This window comes from Periplaneta americana, chromosome 12, assembly GCF_040183065.1.
Source record: "Periplaneta americana isolate PAMFEO1 chromosome 12, P.americana_PAMFEO1_priV1, whole genome shotgun sequence".
Classification (NCBI taxonomy): Eukaryota; Metazoa; Arthropoda; class Insecta; order Blattodea; family Blattidae; genus Periplaneta; species Periplaneta americana.
The window spans coordinates 111,969,549-111,980,114 of record NC_091128.1 but is presented as its reverse complement, the minus strand read 5'-3'; positions in this window follow the sequence as shown (position 1 = coordinate 111,980,114).

Here is a 10,566-nt window from a genome sequence, read left to right as displayed (position 1 = left end):
GGCAATCTAAGATTTTAAAACGCACCTGAATAAAATGTTATACAGATAGTGAACAAAATTATACATTGAATTAAAAATCTTAGCGAGTATATATGTTTTGTAGCATTTAGGCAATTTATATGATTAAATTTCCTTATATTTGTACCATATAAAACTTCGGTCTATACGCCCTTTATCCATATAATGATTTGCTTAGGGGATTTAATGTAGATTTCAGATTTAAATTTCACACGGAATTGAAACAAAGATACATTTTATGACATTCATTATCTATTTCTAAAGTAATTTACATTATTTCAGATACACTGAGTAGACACTAAGTACGCAAAGCAAAATCTCTGAATATAACAGAAAAAGAAAATCTCGATTTTGTGTGAACATAAATAAATCAAATTTACTCTTTGTATAATCCTGATAACAATAAGCCCAAAAATCTGAATATTGTAACAAATCTCTTTATAGAACATAAAATATTTCCGTCTGAATCTATGAGTTTCATAAATTTGTTTACTCTTAAAGCAAGGACAATAATGAACATAAAAAGCAGTCAAAGGAAAGAACTGGACTGACTAAATTGAACTATACCGGTATATATTTGCTTAGTCTCTACCAAGAGAAAACACACACAGTACAGTATGCTGTAACACGCAGCACCAGCTCTACTTGTAGACTGACTGACTAAATCGCGCACGCACGCACACACGCAGCCCTGTTCTGCAGGTATGTTCAGTACAATCAAAACAAAATTTCGCTACTATAATTAGCGAATTATTCACTACATTTTAAACCGTTTCCCCGAAGAAGGGCGTAGAGGTTTATCCGCCTTTCTTCCGGCAAACCCCTCAATTATTTCTGACTGGAATATTTAATTGTTACATACAACATGAGCTAATCTCTCTGAAAATCTAAAGGGATATTCCACTCCCAAACTATAGAAATAGAAAAAGTTAACTTTACAATAATAATATTCACCAGTGCTTTTTCCTCCGTTCATAGAGATCTTCAAACACGGGAGTGGTTCTAATTTCAATAGTCCTTCATTCACACAACTGACTTTAACGACCTACATCTTCATTAGGACTATAATCTTCTCGATACTTATGGACTTCTTTTTCTTTCTATTTCTTACAGCTGAAAATCTTTTCAATGTATAATTATTACCTCTGGTGAGTGATTACTGCATATTTGGACTATCCCATATTTTGACAGTCTTTATATGTATTCTGATATTTTACTTTGTCTCACCTTCCACATCTTTTCTTGATATTTTCATACCTATTGAGCTTGATTTGTACTTATTCCTTTCAGCGTTTTCTTTCGTTCCAAACATCAGTTATAATTTTGAGTAATTTAACGCAATAACTTAATTTTTTTAAAGTGAAAGATTTTGCATTGTATCCAACAAATTACAAATACAAATACAAAATGAATATTAAGTTCAGGCCAACTTATCTGAAGAGTTCTTGTTCAATGACGATGTTACATCACAAACAGTGAATTGAAATAAATTTTCTGAATGGGTAAAATGTGTTATTGACAATTGTTACAAAGTTTCACATAAGGTAACTAGTTTTACTATTACTAATGACATAAGCATTGCTAAGGGCTTGGAAGAATATTAATTTCCAATAAGTAAGATGATAAGATGATGTGTAAGTAAAACGATACATATTACAAACTATATTTCGGTATTATATATCACACAGCTTAATAATAAAAAAAAATTTAGTATATGTAACATTTGCCAAAACGTGAAACAACTAACTAATCATGTTAACTATTCGTGGCTTCCAATCTAGCTTTGGACAGTTCTGTAATTGCGATATTTGATTTCTCATTTATTCATATTTTTCTGCCCAAGGGTAAGTCTTTAACTGCAAACCCCGCATTCTCCAATCTTTCCTACTTTCTGTCTTCCTCTTAGTCTCCGCATATGATCGAAATATCTTACTGTCTCTATAATCTCATATTTTCTTCTACATCGAACTCTTCTCCCGTTCACTATTACTTCTTGCATCCTTCAGTAGGCAGTTTCTTCTCAGCCAGTGACCCAACAAATTCCTTTATCTCTTCCTGATCCAATTGGATGAATAATTGTACAATAAGTGAAATAATGAATAGCTTCAGTCTATGAACTTACCTAATTGTATTAATGGTCTAAAAACCATTATTTTTGCTTAATAAAGCTTCGTCAAACGTTTTCGACCACTGTGTGGTCATCATCAGGTCTATGAAGAATTATACTTTTATGTGGTGAACACAAAATTATATACATTGTTGCAACCTCAAAATAATGTATATCAGTCTTAACCAAATGTTACAAAAATGCAATAGACGAAATACTTATAACACACAAATATTTTAACTGGAAACGTCATCTCATATGGTATGGATAAAGTTAAAACCCGTTATAAAATTGTATCTTGTTTAATGATATGTACAGTACTTTTATATAAAATAATATTAATTTTAATTTAATTTGAATTCTCAATCTATAAAAAGCTGTTTCATAGCAAATGTATTGCCAAAAACCACATATCTCCAAACATTCAAAATCGTAGTAGGCCTACTACTTATAAACAAGCAATCACTATACATAAATATCTCAGCAAAACGCTAATTTTAGCAATTTGTAGCCATTAACATATATGAGTTTCAGATACGCCATCTGGCAGAATCTTCCACAACTTACTTTCATATAAAAAATTCGAGAGATCCGAGGAATTCGAAGAACTTTTAGTATTCGTCCTAATCGTATTTTATTGGTTTTCTGTGTTACATACATAAATACATACATACATGCACACAGTAAATTACAATACATTGAACTGCTTTGCATTAAGTTGTAAATGAATTCAAATTCCGTTCTGTGTCATTATTTGCCTATCTCATTTCGATGCAAATTAAATTATTTTTATGTGACTTGAATCATAATTAAACAACATAATATGTAAACAGTGACACAATCATCTCCGTATTTAAGTAATGCTAAGCACATTTGCTTATGCAAATCTTAGACATTTGCCAGTCAAACTCTGAAAAAAAAGCAGTGTGTAACAACTACTTTACATTATACCACTATCTAGAGCAGGCATCTGCGAGTAGGAAAATATCGAACATTTATTTTCAACTAGATATTTTTTCTTTCCTAACAATTTCGCCTCCCCTAGGAATTTGAAGCCCTGGATCTGGGTTCATATGGCCCAAGTGTAAATTTGGCTCGGAAGCATTTTTTTTTTCGAAATGAATCATTCATCCCAACAACGTTGTAACCAACAAAAGTAAAATCTACAGGAGAGTAAATAAATTATAAAAATTGTAAAAATTATAACGTCGTTCTACTACACAGTATTAATTTTAGAATATCTGTAAATGTGTCAAATGTTGATTTAGGCAAAAACAAAATTTCCCATTGCATGCAGTATGGCTGACATAATGTAATTCCAATTTTAACTCATATTCAACAAAAATATTGGTCACGTCGTTATCCGAGTGAATGATTCAAACGTATGGATCATATAAGGAGATGAGTTTGGTCTTCACGAGACATTTCATGTCCATTGGTAAATATTTAACAAGTATCTTTATGTTTTTACAGAGAGTTATGGTAACAGCACAGGACGAAGAGGGCGTTCTCCGATTGAGAGGGAAATGAGTTCTGGTTTCGTAGAGCTGCTTCCTGATTTTCAGGTATGATTCATGCATCGTTGATAGCGTGTGAATGAAAAGTCTGATTTTTGAGACACAAAATAGAAATGTGGAGTATTTTTAGTATTATCTTGAAATTAATTGAAGTTATAGGCCTAATAATCCAATTCGAGTAATTTTAGATAGACAAGTTTTTAGCCTTCTTATTTTTATATAGTTGGATCTTGATTTCGAACTCTAACATTCTACAGCTTCCTTTACGAGTCTCTTTGACTTATTACATCTTGCCTTCAAAGTACATTATGTCCCTTCTCGTTTTCCCCTTAGAGAGTAAACTATTTTTTTTTTTCAATATTGATCATAGCTCCCATTATTTCCTTTTACTCCTCATTCAACATACAATTAAGGATTTGTGATCATTTTGATCTACTTCAAATTTTGTCTTACTTCTCAAATGCAGCCAATGTAAATCGGGTAGAGGCTGGCGAAAATGTTTCTCTTAACTTATTAGCAATCAGTTTCATGTTTATATGGTGTCCGATAATAATTCACGTAAACACGGCATTTTATATGCACATATTGCTCTCGTTATTTTGACTTTTATTTCCTTATTTCCAAGGTAGACACTACTTCGTATTGAGAGTAACGTCGACTTAAGTACTACGAATTGATACTTTCAATTTATAATCTAATAATACATAGAATAAATCATAGCAACGTCTTTAACTTCAGGAGGTTATTCTTCGAGAAATTTCAAATCAAACACTTTAACAAATTTTTGCTCGTTTATGCTTCCTTTCTCAGATAAAAATTATTTTATATGGAACATTTCATAACATGTTTTGGAAAAGCCATTGATTTAACTACTAAATAAATTTAAGAAAGCAGTGTATTATGATAAGTTTTGAAAGACTTTTATTTTTGACCTTTATATGTGCAGAAATTTGATCCCAACAAATGTAACTTTTCGTACTGTAAAGGAATTTGGCAATGTTAAATTTGATATTAGTGGAGAAACATTCTATCCGGCGACGGGGATCGAATACGGATCGTTGGTTCTACGTAACAAGCGCTCTAACTACTGAGCTACGCCGAAGTTCAATCCACAGCACCAGATCGAATCCCTCTCCTCTGGTTTTATTCCATGTTCGACATACATGTTGACATATATTGAGCCATCTGCCATTATTTTCATTATATTTCTCCTCTTATAACAATTGTTACCATAAGAGATAAATTCTGTAGGACCGAAAATTAATCTTTACGTAGAATGTTACATTTATCCTTATCAAATTACTGCATATTTGAAGGACAAAACTAAAATTCTTCACTCATTTATTTTCGTAATAAAATTATCTCATAATTTGGCAGAACATATTGGGAATTAACTCAATGGCTTCCATGGAACACGCTGTGAAATATTTAATATAGAAAAATGTTTTTCTCGGAACGAAAGAAAAAAAAGAGCAAAATTGTATTAAACTCTTTTATCTTAAATATCTCAGGGAATAACCCCCTAAAATTAATGACATTACTTGCGGTTCACCCTGTATTATTATATTAGTCTGTGTAGATTTTTGGTAACGTCATCGAGAGTCATTTTCTAGGCATGAAAAGTCCTGCTTACTTCGGATGATACAATTTAATAGTTCAAGGTTAGAAAACATAAACAGTAATATCAGTCCCGACATGGTAAAAGCGTAAATCACTAAGTACGTATCACTGTTATGGCACTCATATTTACCTCAACGGTACCTATTTAAGTTCTTAATGTAAGTAGATTTAATCATGGGCCTTGTAATATGCAAATTTTTGTATTCTAAAATCTTCTTTATAGTGCTGTTCCTGTCTTAATTTTACTTCTCTTTTATTGCAGATACTACATCATTTATATTAGAATGTGTCTTGATGTAAGAATAATAAATCAATTCAGTTAAATAAATAATTCATAACTTATTTTATTGTCACACATCTACAAATCCCAATATGCCACATTTATGTGTAGTGCGTTTCGCCAAATTGTAAGAATATTAGCAGTACAATACATTACAGTGTCTGAAAGGTAGGATTACCAACTTTCCTTGAAGAAAATAAGTGCAACTAAGGAATGGACCAAATTTCACATAGAAAAGTAAAAAAAATATTTAGTTCACGTGGGTACTAAAAACATCTTTATTCTACACTTTAGCAGTCAGATTTAAATAGAGAGTATTTGGAGATAGATTTTGCTTACGTAATAGTTTTCATCATTTTTAACAAGTTATAAAAATTTTCTACACCAGTATTGGAAGTTGATTTAAATTGTTCGCTGATGGGACTGAAATATGTTTCTTGCAAGCATTACTTTCTACATAGATTGCACATTTTAATGCATATCTGAAAAACAAAATTCATCATATAAATTACCCTCATTCATTGCAAAATTAAATGGCAGAAATACGAATTTTTACAATATGCAAAAATAAGAGAGAAAAGTGCTTGAAGAGAAGAAAAAGAATACGGGATCCGAGATACTTAAAATTAGGCAAAACACGGGAGTCCTCGCAAAATAAGGAAGGGTAGGCAATCTAACCAATAGGTTAACATTCTATTAATCCCTCTCCAGGGGAGACCAGGGGATAGGGATGGCCATCGCACGTACGCGGTTTGGGTGGGCCCATTGTATTACCCAGAATAAAATGGTGCGTATGTTCGCACTATAGATTCCCCCTCGGGACTTCACTGAACTCCGCTATAGCCTACAGAATTCTTTACCTTTCCGTGTAGGTATCTCCGCGGTCTCTCAACCCGATCCTACGAGCTATCACGAGCCCAGAGGAGAGCACACGATACATAGCACTACCACTAGCAACTAATGACCACATAACCATGGTGACCAAGCTCGCAGCCGACTCTACATCGAAGCAACCCCGAAAGAGTAATCATGATCCGAGGTCCAACGCTAGAAATAACTCGGAAATTTTGCTTCAATTGGTTGAGGGGAAACCTCGGAGAAAACCTCAAACAATTAACTTGTCCCAATCAAATTTTGAACCCGAGACTGCTCGATCCACGGTCAGATATGCTAACCGTTACTCCACAGCGGTGTACTATAATATACAGTATCTGCACTGATTATTATTGTCAATTAACATGCACAGCTATTGTACACATTACTATGCTAAAAATCTCATTCCAGCCCTGCTCATTTTCTGCGCCTGCGTATTAATGAGACATAACTATTCAGACATCATAGAGATATCGCCTCTCATAGAGAGTGCAATAGGCATGTAAGTATAAGAATTCAAATTATGGGCCCAGTATCTCTGCAATTTCCTCCTACACACAACTCGAGAAGTGAAGTACCTTCCTGTGCACTGATAAAGTGCGTTCCTTATATTCGTTATACCAATTATCAAGGGTGTCTTTAGTATCTACTGCGGAAAATGTCAAGGAAACATACATTATGGTTATCTGTAAACAAATAATCTTATCTACATGTTGATGTACAAGACGCATGTACAGAAGCTACATAAGGTCTTTTATTTCAGTATACTATTGCGCTCATTACCTGGCTGGGATCTTGTATTTCATGAGTACAAAATGCAGTAACTTCACACTTACAAAATATTTCTCAACTTATGCTTTGCTTATCATTATGTAGCTTTAGTGTTTAAATCAATTCGAGTGTTTTCGCCGTTTTTACAATTACTCTTAACTCCAAGTAGAAATGTAGTAGTCTTACCACACTGCCATTCATACTCTAAACTAAAGTCCGAACATAATATATTAATCGGTTTCATTTACCAAATTCACGTCATTTCGCAAATTAAGTTATACTGGCACTACATTATTTCGTTTTGCTATCATGTCTTGAATAAAAGTTTTGTCCAATTACTCACAACATTCACTTCCTTACATTTTAAAATCCTATTTTAAAACTGACTGCGTTTTCCACAGTTTAGTCCACAACCATTTAATATAAGCAAACTCTTGACCTGTGAAACTTCTTTCATGCAAATTCATTCATTTCGGTTTAAATAGTTTCCTGTAGGCATCTGACATCCAAACTTATTATTTTGTATTCTCCAGAAGAGCTGGAACAAATTTCGAAGGACCTTATAAATAAAGTAGAAGTGTGTCCATAATTCATCATTTTGAGAAGCCAGCATCAAGAAAACTATAACTTATTAGATCTATTACTATATCAATATTAACATCATCATTATCATTATCATTATCAGGCTTAGGATCCGGGAACCAATGGACGCACAACTTGACTATAGATTTTCCTTAACATAGTATACAGACATACTGTGAATGTAAACAAGACGTCAATGTGCTGCGTTATATTCTACTGTTAATAGTACAATCTAGTGGCGGTGGAAAATGAAGTAGGATACATACCTCACAAGTTTTCATGTCCCTCAGCGACGTTGAAGGCGTTAGCGTTACTATGAACAACCGTGTACATATTTGCAACTAGTTCGAAAAAAACTGTTCCCTATGAATTGAAAATGCACTGTGATGGCCTGAGTTCGTTTCGTAGGGAGAGACGGAAGAATACTGTACCTCTGATCACGAATCGGATTGCACACTAGCGCACAGATAAACAAAACTCAACGCGCCACCTCACTCCATCTGTACTCCGTTGCACTGTAACTTCACTTCATTCTTAAGTTGTCTCGGATCCTAAGCCTGATCATCATCATCATCATCATCATTATTATATGGCCTATTATAAAAACTCTACCTTTCCAGGTGAACAGCTTTTTCACTTTCTGTTAAGTTTTCCAACAAGATGTAAGTTACTCAAAATTTTTCTTGGTTTCCCGATGGTTCTGCTCAATATTTACGATTTTGAGAAGCTCTAATATTTTCAGTTCAGGTAGTATATCCGTAGGCAAATTACTGAACACATTCTTCTTTATGTTTTCTCCTCAGTTGACATACATTTCTACTGACGCTAATTACCTGAAAACATTTCTCACACTAGGAACAGGAAATAGAAGAATTGTCTGGCATTTTCATGAGAGAAGATACGATTCCATTAAAATTAAGAGATGGAAACTGGTTTAAATTTGCAATTTACTGTGATGTATGAAGCTAATTGATAACGCATATAGACCAAACCCATAGGATGTTCACAGGTTAGGTTAATCAGAAACCGCCAAAACTGGTTGAAATGTGTTCCCGACATAGGTAGTCAAGGACGGCCGCCGTGAGCCATGCTATTTGATAACCGGTTTTATATTCAGTTTACCTGTTGAGTGTAGTGCTAGTTTGCCATGTTTGTTGTTCTGTGCGCAGTTCGTTGTGTAATATGTTAATAATTCGATATAATTTAGAACAAAGCATAACATATTTTGTTCACTTACGACAGTTATTTAGGAAAATATTCATACAAAGTCTACAGGAGAAATTTAGTCGTAATTATCCCAGCATAGATGTTCCACCACGTTTGACAAAAGAATAATTAACAAAGATTTGTGGCATCCTAGATCCCTACACCTAAGTCACTGTGACTTTTATTTACAGGCTGTTTTTTAAAGAAAAAAATATATAGGAAAAAAAATTCACCCTAATCTGATGGGCTTAAAAGAAAATACTGGTAAAGCAATTTTTGCAATATAATGAAATGAACTTCACGTAGATTACGGAAATCTATGATTTATGCATGTGCAAGAGCACTGTCCCATTTCCCTCCGCTATTCCACTATCACCGTCCACTTCAATATTCATTATTATCAAAATAGCATTTAACCAAAACTGTGTCGACGTGATATGTGACTGACTGATTTACAGGTTACGGCGATCTGAAAGACGAGTAGTAGAATTACGAAAGAGGGTTGGAAGGAACTCTAGTGGGAGTTCTCTGAAACCATAAACCAACTAAGCTGAATCGATACATGGCATCATATAGCTAAACCATGATTTCTACATAGAAAGCATCCGTTCGAATTTGACATACTTACATGGATGAATCTATTTGGATGCGAAACTTACTAACTCTCCCTTTTCAAACGCTAGAGGCACTAATGTAGAATTTATCATGCTGCCACACTTTTGGGCAGCAATAACTAATTACTCTAGGTATCTAGCAGCGCACCCAGTGGCGAAAAGTATAACTACCTACATAAATCATCCCCCTTTCTGAAACTACGTAATTTAAAATAAATCATTTAGATTACTCCTCTCATCTTCAACTGAAATTCATACTGGAGGCAATATGAAAATGAAACAATGCAAGGATCCTAAGATGTAGCTGTGAAAAAAAAAAAACAACTTATTTTACACTACCTTCTAACACAAGTTATTAAAATGCATCTAAAATGGACAGAAAATGAAACAAAAGATTAGAAACCTGTAATTGAAATTGTATTTTACTATCTACTATTTTACAACATTTTAACAATATATCTAAGGACCATAAACAATATTGTTTAAGATATATGACTACTGCATAATACACACACGTATTACATCCCTTCATGGAGGGGCAGAACATTTGTCTCGATATTTTTGCATATTTGTTGCTTTCGTCTTATATTTTCATCTGACGGAAAAGTGCAAAACAATGGGAGAAAAACATAATTTTGTCATAATGTTCTAATTTTCACCATCTACGAGCTACGACACCGGGCACCAATTTTGTTACTTCTTCCTTCAGATGGTAGATGGTGCTAACAGCAGTTTCACAGCAATTATTCATACATGATACCAAAGTAAAAAATGATAAACCACAATCAGTCTATTCGATGCTTTGACGCTTTCTTTCAGGACCCTTCTCCATAATTGTAAAAAATAAATAAAAATTAATTTTAAAAAATTATATAGGGAGAAAATCCTACAAAAAGACAGTTGCTCTTCAATATGTAAGAAGAAGATTCAGTCTACTAATGTACCGGTAATGTTTGGAGATAATTTTGACAATAAAAA